Source organism: Dipteris shenzhenensis, chromosome 4 (assembly GCF_047967505.1).
Source record: "Dipteris shenzhenensis isolate YYH24624 ecotype China chromosome 4, Dip_SZ_1.0, whole genome shotgun sequence".
Classification (NCBI taxonomy): domain Eukaryota; kingdom Viridiplantae; phylum Streptophyta; class Polypodiopsida; order Gleicheniales; family Dipteridaceae; genus Dipteris; species Dipteris shenzhenensis.
This window is the reverse complement of record NC_141599.1, coordinates 31,451,526-31,466,427: the sequence shown is the minus strand read 5'-3', so window position 1 is coordinate 31,466,427 and position 14,902 is coordinate 31,451,526.

Genomic DNA, 14,902 nt, shown 5'->3' with positions numbered 1-14,902 from the left:
CTCGACACGACGCGGCCTAGCAGTCCATCCATCTATCTACCCATGGCTCGCTCCAACTTCCACAACACAAGATGGTGTCTGATGAGTGGGCAGGGCGTGCAGGGGTTTCAGCCATGGCTAGCTTCAACTTTCACAACACAAGATGGTGTGTGAGTGGACAAGCAGGAGGGAGGGGGGGCGCGAGGGAGGGGAAGGAGGGAGGGAGGGAGGCGAAGTTGTGGGCGGGAGGGAAGGGGGGAGGGAGGGAGGGGAAGGCGGGGAAAACCCCCCTCTCCTCCCCTTTCAACTCCCTTCACTAAGGAGCTCCTTGGGGAGGATGACTTACAACGAGATCCAAGAGCTCCTCGAGGAGCACTTGGGGAAGGATGACTTACAACAATAGGGCCCAAGAGCTCCTCATCGTCACACTTCTTGAGGTTTACCCAATTCCTGAGGTTTATTAGCACTACCTCTTTAAAGGTAGTGCAATATAGGAGAGTTGGATTCTCCTTTGTGAACTTGCACCTATAATTTTTCAAAAAGTTAATTGAATTAGGCTACTTTTACTGCAAATTGTTTTACAAAGCTTTCACCTTCAAGCTAAAATTGCCTTTTAATAGCCCAACATACTCGAAGGATGCATGGAAGATCAGCACTAGCTAATTGGTGGTGATTGGAATTTTAGATCACAGGTTTGGAATGGGATGCATGGAAACACTTGATGTTGAGCAAGGGCCTTATAGATTGTGCTGAATTGAACCCAAAAGGTATGACTGGGTTTTCATTGAAGAAAGGGCGAAGAGTTCCGAGCTGCTAATATATATACATGGGCTATATATTGTTCTCTCTCCCATATGGTGAACGTCCTCTTAATCCACCTTCCCGTGTTCTTACCCTTTTCGTTTCATGATCGAAACACACTAGAATGGCTTTCAAGCTAAGACTCTCTCTCTCTCTCTCTCTCTCTCTCTCTCTCTCTCTCACACACACACACACACACACACACATGCACACCCACGCACTAATCCTTTGAGTAGAAATCAACCTACTTGGGTTAGCTAGGGAGGTACTATCACTTTCTTGATCATTCATCCTCTTTGTTGAGATCTATATATGTATCATAATATAAGGGTAACCTTTCATGCTCAATAATGGGTCCATAGCAATCACATAACAAGAAAACTTGTGTAAATTTTTGTTGATATTGCATACTAAAGGAGTGCTTTAGCATATACTACTTACACTCAAACAACAACATTTATTTACTACCTCACTAGAGGGATGCTTTAACATTGACTAATTAGACTCTTAACATATTAGTTACAATCAAATAGTAGCATTTATGTACTTTAAATCAAATATTTAGTTGATATGAAGGAATTGTATAAGCAATAAAAATGAACAGATTGAAAGCTAATCTACTCTCCCATAATAGAGATCCCTCCTATCAAGGAGGGGCCTATAAACACTTACGTAATGGAGTCAATAATGGGATGTGGTTTATGTGGAGCACAAAGGATGAGAAGCATTGCAACATGCTTATCGTTAAGGAGATTGTGGAGCAAAATCACATTCTTACAAATTGTGTGATAGAGCCACAACCTATGGTATGACTAGATTGTGGCAGTGATCCAGTCCAGTACAACAATCTATTGAGAAAGGAGGAGGATGTTGTAATGCACATGAGCCTCCCACATACATGGGCAGCTACATGACTTCCTAACTACAACGTAGCAAGAGAGCACAAAATGTGATCATAGAACAACTTCCCAAGCAAGGATCGAGAGCCAATGTGCATATAACTATCTTAGTTGTAAGGAGTAAAAATGAGCATTGGCTAGATGACTCTCCTCCTCTCTCTTCTCCACTGACTTGAAATAAGTTTAATGTCAACCTCATAAGCCACCAATGTAAATAGTAATGGTAAAAAGGCCTTTTATCAAGCATAATGAAAGCCATGACTACCTTTACACCAAAACAGAACTTACTACTCTCCTCCCACTCTTTCTTTTCACCCCTCTCCACACTTTAATAGTTAATCAATAAGCTATCCATGACTTTCGCATTTATAGGGTATGCTTATTAATAAGGCAAGTCTATGGGGGATAGAAACGAGTAAATAAAGTCTGTCCAGTACTAAAAATAATATGCTATCAAAATATAAAGAACTATATGTTAAGAGAAGCTATAATATTGAAAGCACCCCTTGAGGCCTAGTTCCTACCAATATTTATAAGACTGGAGCCTGATTTCTATTGGAAATGGAAAATATTATATTGATGCTTATCTAGATATATATGTTTTTCTTTGCTCATTGGACCCATTTGGTCAATATATAGGGAACTTGTTACTTACTTTGTCAATTCTAGAAAGAAGAGTGACCTGCCTCGCCCCCCGCCCACTTTTTTTAGATGGATTGAAACTTTTTGACTTATCTCGACTAGCAATCCCATAAAAGAAGAAGAATGAATATTTAACATTGTACAACTTGACAAAGGAGTATGAGGAACAAACAACTAATGGCATGTTCATGTGGGAGTATGCAAGACAAAGAAACTAATGAAGTGTCATGTTAGTGTATTTAATACTATCTATGCAGTAATAAAAAAGCCAAAAGCCATGCTTTGCTTTTAGAAAGAAAACCTTGAAAATCACTCCCAAAAATAAGAGGTAATATAGTTCTCCCATGCCCTCTACCCCACTCTCGTCTTGTTGCTTATTGATTAATTCATTCCTATTATTGCAACCCATTTTGCCCACTATAGGGATTCAAACCTATAAAAAGAAACTGACTAAATGGGAGAGGATTTGGGGGAATAAGGCTATTGTTTTTTAACAATATATTTAGTAGCCAATTTTGTTAAATAAGTGTATGGTATTTGGTGAAGGACAAACATCATGAACAACAATGGTACCAAAGTTTATGGAAGAATAGACACAATATTATTTATCCTCTTAAATGTAAAAACTTATTTTTAGCCTTCATCCATTAGACTTCCCAATTGTAAATGAAAATTGGGAGAGATCACATGAAGATGGGAATATAGGACAATTAGAGAGTGTAATATAAAGTGTATATATAATCATCAAATCCAACATTAGGCCATCAATGACCTCTGCGCCTTTAATCTTATTGGAGATTTGTGGAAGGGTTGCCATGGTACAATGAGGTGAGTAATGATTAAGGATCAAGGGTGGTGAAATGGCCCCATTTATCCACCCCATATCAAGTTCATCATGCCATTCACGAGTTGAAGGTGGTTGGTGATAGGTCGTGACCCCTTTTAGGTGAGGCAATGCTAGCATAACTCTTTTATATCAAGGTTAATGCCTAAGTTTGACTTGCACACACTTATTGAACATTAATCCATACCTTATCGGTAGAACCAAAATTAAGAAACTCCATCCATACCTTGCTTATTTGTGTATTTGTCTAAAGGTCCTCAATGGTTCTAAGCTCTCTCCTTGAAGCATTCTAGCCTTTCCTAGATACCATTAAAAATAACATGAAGATGATGTTATAAGACTTTGTTGATAAAGTCAACAATATTCATGGCAAACATGCTTGGTTGGTGCTACATAGCTACATTCAAACTCCTTGCTCCTATAACCTTGGTGGTTGGGCAAATTTTTCGAGTCGTTATGTGGATTGTTTTGGAGTTGCAAATGTATGGAGTGTGTATGCTACAAATGAGCATATCATACCCAATCTATATTTCTTTAATTCCCTAAGGTAGAGCACGAGCAAGATATAGCATCCTTGAACTTACCCATGCACAACATGTGTGGCTAGGTGGGAAATGATATATTAAAAGCATAGAATTCAATCAATGATATATGTGAGACACTTGCATGGATATTGGCAAGGTCTTATAGATGCCTTTGCTCAAGGGCAATTCCCTTATGTCCACATTGTACTATATATTTTCAAATGTGCCCCCATAACAATGACAAGGACCAAGTGTGGCATACATTCACCAGTTGCTTGGATTGCTAACTCCTCATCTTTGTGCTAGCCTTCAATTTCCATCCCTTTCTTCACACATGACCATCTCCCATATCTTAAGGGGGGTCACCTAATGTAAAATAGTATATGTGGACAGCCTGAAAAAATGTTCATGCCCACTTCATCTGCATTGGCAATAATTTGCACATTTTGTGAGGAATCCCATCATTCCATTATGGATGGGGCATTTTCATAAACACACTATCTACGAGAAGGATAAATAGTAACTTCTATAACAAAATATGGTTGGAGTTTAAAGTCTCACTCCTCCTTCCACAAACATTTTTGCTTTCACAACATATAACCATGATCGTTTAAGCCCAAACACATTTAGTGACTTTAACATGAACTAAAAGTCTAAAGAGAACAATGATTTTTTAACCCCAAACACATTAAGTGACTTTAACATGAACTAAAAGTCTAAAGAGAACCATGATTGTTTAACCCCAAACATTGACCGTAGCTTGCAGCTGGAACATACAATGTGGCAGCTGGAACCTATAACTCGGCAGCTGGAACATGCCATGTGTGCACATTGCCTGCACGCTTTGGCCTTGGGGTATTTGGGGCTCAAACTCCCTAAGCTTGTGCTGTACTCCTTCCATAGCTATAACTATTGAAGTAAAACAGAATGTGCACGTTGGGTGCAATCCTTGGCCTTGGGGTGTTAGTTGGAACCTACAATCTGTGCATGTTCCCTGGAATCTTTGGCGTTGGGGTATTTGGAACTCAAACTCCCTGAGCTTGTGTTGTTCTCCTTCCATGGCTATTTTCATTGAAGTAAATCATGAAGCCTAATCACCTCTAATCAATGATTACCCTGCATTTGGTGATTGTACTCTGTGGATGTTAATAGCGGCTGGTCTAATGACCATAGCAGGCAAAGTAGCTTGCCCAAGCAACTCAGCCTATAGTGACCCTCGACCACCCAATGACTCTAGCCCTAGATTGCGAAGGCTCCTACAACAATGCTTCAACAAGGCCACAGCTCCCTACAACACATCCAAGTGTGCCAAGTAGCACCCATCTCGATTCCTTGATGGCCTCCAAAGCCCAGGTGACATATGTGATAAGCCTCTAAACAATGAGCATGCAACACGGATGCTCAGCTCAAGTAGCACCTGCTTTATCCTCAATGACTGGCTCCTGGAAGCAACTAGACGATTTTAACACTCAACTTCAACTCCGGCTCCCTTGTCCCCGCTTATGACCCATGCAATAAGAGCAATGCCCTTGCTCTAGTGCCACACATCTCTTCAATGAACCCTGCATCTGTCCAAGCTCCACAACCTGCCATAGTAGCCCATGCAAGGCTCCACACAGCAAGCCACAACAAAAAATACTAGCAGCCAAACAACGCTTCTAAGCTCCAGCAATCGGCTAGCTCACACACACCGTAGCAAGCCATCCCCCTAATGAGCGATGGGTTAACAAACAATGAGCACCATCACCGACAAAACGAGCGGCTAAACAGCACTATAATGACCTGATGGAGATCGATGGATTTTGGGGCTTCTTATCCCCAAGAGGAGTGACCATGAGATTGACATATGGCACTCTCTCACGGTCCATCTTATCTCACTTTTCACAGTGCCACATGGCACACTATCAAATCTATCATGTCAACCCTAGTGCAATGGTATATCATCTACCACATCATCATCTGATAACCTGCCACATCAGTAGCAAGTCCTTTGCCACATCAGCAAGAAGGTGCCAGTGCAATGTCACTTGATCCAAAGTGTCACATTAGTAAGGCTCACATGATACCACATCATCATTGCATAGTGCCACATCATCACCCCAGTGCCACATTAGCACCTCCCATTGAGTAACACGTGGCACCTTATCCCTTGTCTTGCCACATCACCAACCACACTAGCTTGCCACATCTTCAATGGCCACCTCAATAGTTTGTTAGCTCAACTACCTAGTCATCTAGTCCATCATTGGCAATGCCACATCATCCTACCAAGTCATCATGACATGTAGCAGTGCACAATCACCAGCTATACTACCTAGATATGGTGCCTTCTAAGCGTACTGTCTCTCCATAGGCACACAGTGTATATGTGACCTGTATTGCCACATCATCCTTGGCCACATCATCATTTTGATCACCCTCTTGGGATCAAAAATTGGCCATCCTTTTGAGAGCCATAACTTTTGATCCAAGGGGAATTCGAAGCTGATCTAAAAAGAAACAATTATCACCAGATCGTGGTCTATGCATTAAGCACCTTAGATCTACCATCTAACTTTTCCACAAATCATCATCATCAAATCCTCATCATCCAAACCACCTCCCAATCCCTTACAGTGCATCCAGCACATAAAAATGAATGAGATAAAATTCATTTGCTACATTTTGTGATTCGACTTGTAGTCTAGTTGTAGACTAGCATCACTATAGAGGAGATCCAACTCAATCAAGCCAAGTCAGCCATTTCCATATTACCCAATAAGCTCCCATCGGATCTATCATCAGTGTACACATTCACACATCTGACACTAGCTTAGTCTCTTGGAATTTGGCACTTCAACACCTTAGCGTGACGGTAGAGTGATCTCCCTCCTTGAATTCAAGATTGTTTCAAACTTGTAGACACATGCCACCCATGTATAGTCACATGTGTTGATTATTTTTTGGCATTGGTTCCTGCACACATACACATCGGCCTTGTATAGCCTCTTGGCTACTCTCGACAACTAGTTGTCATCATTTCATCACAGGCTCGATCCTTGGCACATCGCAATTCTGACATGATTTGGTTCAAATTTACAGGTCTAGCGTAAGCCCCCCAATGGTGGCAACTCTCACATAGTGTTCTCAGGGGTAGACACTCTTGCCGGTACACGAGTAAGCCTCTTACACAGAGCACTAGACCACCTCTATCATGGAGCTCTTCACATCACACATAGTTGATGATACACTAGTCATGACTCCATACGAGATTCAGGAGTGGAAATAGAACCTTCTTTGACCATTCATTGCCATAGGGTATGACTGGTTTATGACACCGACTCGAGCCTCATTGGCCTTGAGAGGTCAAATGTAGATGTTTTGGATATTAGCATGGATAAGCCCGTAGTTTTTTATCATGCACATTGATCGGTAAGCCCTCAACATGAGGCACACTCTCAATAAGCTCTCAGCATGAGGCACATTTGGTAGTAAGCCCTTAGCATGAGACAAATTTGACAGTAAGTCCTTAGCACGAGGCAGTCCCACTCATATTAGCATAGGCTGATTACAGTGATGCACAATCATTACATTCATGCATGGATCTAACTCCATTTATTTTCATGCAAGACGATGTAGATACTCAGTAGGAGTTCATGAATGATCATGCAGCTATTCAACAGCTAAGTCCTCAATATGAGGCACTCACAACTCCAGCCACATGTGGAGATACATGCCACAATGCATTCAACACTTTAGGTGATTTTTCAAGATCCATCATTGATGCTGTTACCTCTGACATGGAGCATCCTATGGACATAGTTTCCACGAGTGATTCAAATTGACAGATCAGTTTTTAGGACATTCTAGCATTGGCTCATTCATGCCACATTGCATCCTTGGATCTAGTGATCACCACCTCTTTCGATCAGCAAATCATTCCTTAGCATGAGGACACCTATGCATCAGTGTAGTGGACATCATCAGCCATAGCGCAACCTGGGGAAACTCAGTGTTTCAGCATACACTTATGGCTGTAGTATACAGTCCATACTTGATGCAGATTATGTTTGGATCCACAACTTTAGATCAGTCCCTACATCAGTATTTGGCACCTCATATGCCTTAGGGACATCTTATGCATTTTCGGTTATATTCTAGGTGTCTAGGCCTTTATATTGTTAGCTCCTTCTTGATGAGCCTATGATAGATGCTACATCCCATGTCGATGGATGTTTAGCCATGCACACATCAGATGACCTTCAGCTCATGAGAGTTGAGCATACAAGTTTGACAAGTTGCCGTACCTTGTCAGTTCTACGGGCCTATTCTTCATTAGCATAGTAGTGTATCATACTTGCACCTTTGGCCCCATATTTTCAGCCCCTAGATCACTTTGTCCACTTTGACTATGTGGTTTTCTTTGACCCTGCATCATTTGACAGAGATCATACTTCTACTACAGCATACCTCACACATTGCTATAAGTCCTTTTGGGTTGGTGACACTCTTGTCTGTCACAACCTATCGGATCACATCGCCATTGCTACATCAACTAGCTTCACATCCAAATGCCTCTTCTTTAGAGCAGCTACACAGGTAATGGCAACTCATGACATGTTCAGCTTTGGCATGTTCAGCATGCAACCATACACATAGTTCTCCACGCAGTCATCTTTTGATTGACCAATCTTTGATCCAGGTGAACTTAACTTTTTGCATATTTCCTTCATCTTGACTTTGGCCTATGTCCTGGTTTTTATTCCCAAAGATGAAGGATGACCCACAACTTAAGAGGGGGAAATACACATTATGTACAAGATTGTAAGTTGTACTCATTGTACATGCTTCCACTACGTAGTCACTGTGCTCACATATGCACGTACTACTCTGATTTCTTCTTAGTTTTCTTTTCAGTTTTGGATGCTATCATATGCACCAAATGAAACACAAAAAGATATTGTATATGCACTCTCTACTTACCCAGTGCAATTTAAGAGTCGGTGTTGAGGATGGTGTAAATTGCACCATCTACATAGGGCATAGGGGAATATCCTAACTCTAAGGGGTTCACATGTATGTCTTCATGTTCATGTTCAATACAACTTAGTGTACAGGTAGCTATATTGTATGTACTCATCTCTCTGTCCCTCTCTCACTTTTGCTATCATCTCATTCCAAAATTCCACCATTCCTCTATAAAGTATTTATTCATTCATTTTATTTTTCTTTCGCATGTAAGTAGTCAATCTTTTTCCGCTTCTTATTCAATTTTGTGTTTGTGTTTGTCTTATTGTTTGTGTTTGTCCAATCTTGTTTGATTAAACATGTCGTCACATCGCACGTCCAAAGAGCGAACTCCTGGTGATCATGGGACTCCTTGTAGGAGGAGAGCTCATGGGCTTGACTCTCTAGAGGACTTCAATTCCATTTAGCCGACTCCTCAAAGGAATACCCCTCGAGGGACTCCTTAGGGGACTACCCCTAAGGAGTCATGAGGACTTTGATTCCGCTCAACCGACTCCTTAGGGGACTTCTTAGGGGCCGACTCCTTAGGGGACTACCCCTTGGGAGACTCCTTTGCTAGCAGCCCATGGCTTTGTTAGGAGTCTTGATGAGTTTGTTGTAGCCATGAGCAACGTGGAGGTAGAGATATTATTTTCTCTTTTGTCCTAGAGGACCTCCACTATTCCCTCTCCTACACCCCCTAGGGGTAGATCAGGGACATCAATGGCTTTTCCTACTGGACAGCCATCCCCTCTTGCCCCTTTTGAGTGGTCATCACCTGAGTGTCATTGTCATAGGTCCAGAAAAAGTAGTAAGAGTCAAGGTTGCTGTGGTGGCATGGGAGATGTAGATGAGTCCAGTGCTCCAAGTCTCCCTCTGTTCATGAGACACAGTTCGAGTCTGGTCCCTTACCCTCCCCTCTCACAGGTCGCAGCACCCCCTGCACCACTCGCTCTACTACCTCTCGCTCCGTAAGTGCTCGCACCCCTTGCTCTACCTCTGCTACTCCCGCTTCGTGCTCTAGCTCCGCTACTCCCTCCACTGCACATCCTTTGGGCTATGTTTTGCCCGAGGAGCTCTTCTACCTCATGAACTCCCTTGGGGATGTTATAGAGGATAAGGCCAAGATGAAGGCCATAAACTACATGGGAAGGTTGGTGAGCACACACTTTCCCAAGGATATTGTGAAACCTTGGAAGCAACAGGACAAAGAGCCAAGGATGTTGTCATAGATGCCCTACGGGAAAAATTTCCCAATCCTTGTTTGAGTGAAATGCCATGCTTACATGCATGTGAGAGCTCATAGATATGACTTAAGGTCTACTATTTAGAAAGGTAAGAACAAACCAGGGTGGGTGGACCTAAAACATTGGAAGAAAGCAAAGAGGGAGCCCAAGGAGAATCCAGATGCATTTGTGTTTCAGCGAAGGGCGGCCATGCCTAGAGACTGTAGGTCCTTCGTACCTTGGGAGCGGTGGTAGACTAGCCAATGAGGGGGACGAGCATTTAAGGAAAAAAAAAGCTTCCAACTATGTAAAAATTTGGCAAAAGTAAATTGGAACAAAACATAGTTTCACTTAGAAATATGCAGAGTATTATAGCAATGCCTATTTTCTACACAAATCTTTACAAGAATATTTGGGAATGGTGAGTAACATAATGGGATGGCTTTTGAAGAAACCCACATGTAGAGTTCTCTATGAAAATTCCCTTATGATCCTTCTAACAACTTTTACTTAATAGGGGGTGACATTGAAACCCTCTCTCAACCTAGCCTAGTGAAAGGGTTTATCCAAAGAAACCTCATTAATTTAAGCCATCAAGGTAGTTTCACTAGCGAAACCCCTTTGAAGTAGGTTTTCCAAGGTAGTTTCACCGACGAAACTACCATGGATAGCACTTTTAAAAGTGGCATAACTTTCACATCCAATGTCCAAATATAGTCATTCAGCCACTCAAATTGATTTGGAAAACCCCATTTGAGCACATATATGGGGTTAAATTTTGGAAAATATTGCTTATATAGTATTAAATAATTACATTTATTTTATGAGAGTGATATATAAGTCCAAGTTAATACTTATTTATAATAATTTAAACTTCTTTAGAAACATATCCATAAATATCTTGTTATTTTTATTATTAAAAAACTAGAAAGCTCGTCATATTAATATAAAATGTGTTTAATAAGCAATTATATATGTATAATATTATTATATTGAGAGTGATTATGAGGGATGTTTCTTAAAGGAGTTATTTTCAACACTTTTCTAAGGTAATAACAGGGGTACAAAGGATGTCTATGAAGAAGAAAATTTATGTTATGTAAAATTGAATGAGTGACAATTCTATATATTTTTATGATAAAGGTATCTATTTCTAGTGAGAATAAAAGTATAAAAACCATGTTTCCTAAATGAATACAATTTTTTAAATCTCTTGAAAAACACGCTCGAATAAATCTGCTCATAGGTTTTGCTCGTAAAATTGATGCATATCCCTAATGAGGCATGGGTGGTAAGTGTATACTTATCTTCTATTGAATATCTAATATGTTCAGTCATTCAAATGTTTTGTTATTCATATCTAACTCCTTGAATTTGGATCCATAAGAATCTATGATTGGTAGGCTTCTAGATGACGATGTGTACAGAAGGGCATTCAAGATTGGAGTCAAGCCTTGGTTTAAGGAGAAGGAGCAAGAAGGATATAGAATCAATTGGCAAAAGGTGATGGAGCATCATGTGAGTATACACTGATCCTCATTGTTGTCATTTGAGTATTATTATTGTCTTACAATGACGCTCTTATCTTATTTCCTAACTTGTTTCATTCTTAGGGTGGCAACTTCAACCTGTCTAGAGATCCAGACTTAGAGAGTGGATCTCAAGAAGAAGCTGAGAGGCTCGCACAAGAGAAGGGTGAGGAATAAGGCCTATGTAGAGAGGCCACAAATGAGGAGGGCGAAGAGGATGAGGAGGAGCAGTAATAGGATATGACATTTTGTCGTTTTGTATTTCGAAACTTTTGCCATTTTGTAGCGCATTACTTCGACATATTTTCCATTTTTCACTTCGGCACTTTTGCCATTTTGTAGTGCATTACTTCTTGCAAATTTGCCATTTTCAACTTCGGCATTACTTCGACAAATTTGCCATTTTCAACTTTGGCACATTTGCCATTTTGTAGTGCATCACTTCAATAGATTTGCCATTTTTAACTTCGACACTTTTGCCATTTTGTAGGCCTTTTTTGTAACATTGTAATATGATTTTGTAGACCACTTTTGTAACATTTTATCATGATTCTAATGAAAAAAAATTTATGGGTAGGATGGGATTGAAACAAGCCCCATCTTGCCCCACAAATGTTTTTTTAAATTGTGTTAAAACATCAGTTTATACTGACACTATAGTGTCGATATATATCGATGCTCATACCAACACTGAGAACATTCACTTACTGATGCCCATACCGACTCCCATATCGATGCTTTCTTTGTGACATACACACCGACGAACATTCCGACACTTTTCACTTATTAAATGTTTTTCTTTGTATTTAGCATCGGTATCGGTGTTGGAAAGAGGCCCATGTCTTGTAGTGTGACTTTGTTAATATATTGATTGGTTGTAACTCTCTAGTTGTAATCTCAACATTGTACATGATTTTTAAATATATATCCATATTCATGAGTCACTCTTTGTCTCTCTAATTTGTGGGTAGGATGGGACTGAAACAAGCCCCATCTTGCCCCACAAATGTTTTTTAAAATTGTGTTAAAACATCGGTATATACTGATACTATAGTGTCGATATATATCGACGCTCATACCAACACCGAGAACATTCACTTATTGATGCCCATACTAACTCCCATACTGATGCTTTCTTTGTGACATATACATCGACGAACATTCTGACACTTTTCACTTATTAAATTTTTTTTTTGTATTTAGCATCGGTATTGGTGTCGAAAAGAGGCCCGTGTCTTGTAGTGTGACTTTGTTAATATATTGATCGGTTGTAACTCTCTAGTTGTAATCTCAACATTGTACATGCTTTTTAAATATATATCCATATTCATGAGTCAACTCTCTCTCTCTCTCAAAGGTGTTGGGACAACATATGTTCCATGCCATTTATTATTGTATGGGTTACAAAGTCAAGGATAGCTATGGTAGAGTGTGATCATGTGAGTTAGTGTGCAACTACATTGTGTCTGTGTGTAGTTGGTGTGACTAGATTAAATGGTAGAAGGTTCTAGTAGGTGTGATTGAGGGATTCTAGGATTTGATTGAGAGAATTAGGGAGCTAGGTGGCTTCTGGTTGACATCATCTATGAGATCACTTGGATGTATCTTGATGCCTATATATTGGGCCTTCTACTCTTGAATAAACAACTCACTCTTTTCATCATCTTGTGTCTCCATCATGCTCCAACATTTGGTATTAGGGCCCCCATGCCCTTGACTCATCTTGGCCACGTCATCACCTTCATCTCTCTCCGTTCCTTCTCCCATATCTCCCTTTTTAGCATTATCTTAGAGATTTAAATTCTATGAATATAGGCAATCACTCTCCAATCCATTTTAGCCATAGAATCCTCTCATATAAGTGCAATTCCACTCCATAGCATTTTTGGAAATTTTGCTCAAGCTACCCATGCCACCATGATTACTACCCGATGAACTTCTACTAGATACAACCTATTGGAGTAAAATTTCAACCAATTCTCCTAGGTGTAGTTGGTTGACCTTATGAGCTAGCTACAGTTCAAATTTGAGCTCATTTGGACTAGCGGTAGAGGAGAAATCAATGAAAAACCAGTTGAGATTGATGTAGTATGTACTGGCCAACATTTTGCCCATCCTTGGCCAAGGATACTCTCTAGTATATGTCCTTCATTTTTGCATAAAATTCCCTTCGAATATCTCTTCAGTTGTGGATTCAGCCCTTCAAGTTGCTCGTCTCTGCAAGCTACTTTTGATAGTTTGATGTTTTCATGCTTGAATGGTCAACTCAACATTTGGGGCTTTCCACTTTTTAAGGTTCTTTGAATAGTTTTATTCTGTTCTAGCCCTATAAGAGAGTAGACACTACCCTACTTATGGGTAAGACCATCTCATGGCTACTAAAACAAAGGTAGATAAATTTAAAGGAGAAGGCTTTCATACATGGCAATCCAAGGTGGGGTTCATTCTTATGAAGAAACACATATGGAATGTTGCTAATGGTAAGGAAAAGAATTCGACAATTGGAGAAGGAGAAGTTGCTTGGTTGGTCAAAGATGAGAAGGCCTTGTTATCATTGCTTTGGGATTGAGTGACTAGACTTCACATGAAGCTTGGGTACACCTTGACACTATGTTCAGTGCACAAGGGAAGCATTCTAAGTATAGCTTGTTGATTAAGTTTTTTGGGCTACAATTGAAAAAGGGAGAATCACTCTATTCACATTTGAATACCATGAAAAGCATGCTAACACAATTAGCAAGTATCAAATTTATGATGGATGAAGACATTACTATTGTAGTCTTAATCAAGAGTCTTCTAGTTGAAGAGTATGGCAACCACTCTTACCAATCTACCAACATCCAAATTGGTGGATATTGAAGCTTCTCTTTTGGAAGAGGAGAGGAAGATCAAGAGAAGGAGCACTAGCACCATTTAAAAAGAAGAGGAAGCATAATTCATGAAGAACAAGAAGAAGGACTTCACCAACAAGAACTTCAAAGGTACTATATTGGATGGGGATTTTGTGGCAAGAAGAGTCATAAGGAAGAGGATGGTTACTTGAGGAAAAAGACAAAGGCATTGATAGTTGAGGAAAATCTTGAAGAAGTTGAAGAAGAAGCAGATGCTACACTTGAGGCTAACTTTGTTTTCTAGACTTTGGTTTTCAAGCTACTTTGCATCTAGGATCTCTTGGCCCAACATTTGAAAGGCATTTGAAAGGCATCTTCCAATCAGATTTGTATTAGGCTAAAGGAGATTTGAATCCCTATTGTATCCAGGTATGTATCCATAGTATGAGCATCTGAGAGTCTAGGATGCATCATTTTCTAGGCATTAGAACATTTGTTTGTGGGAGGCACTATTGGGACACCAAATGTTCCGTTCCATTTATCATTGTATGGGTTACAAAGTCAAGGATAGCTATGTTAGAGTGAGATCATGTGAGTTAGGGTGTGACCACATTGTGTGTGTGTGGTTAGTGTGACTAGAT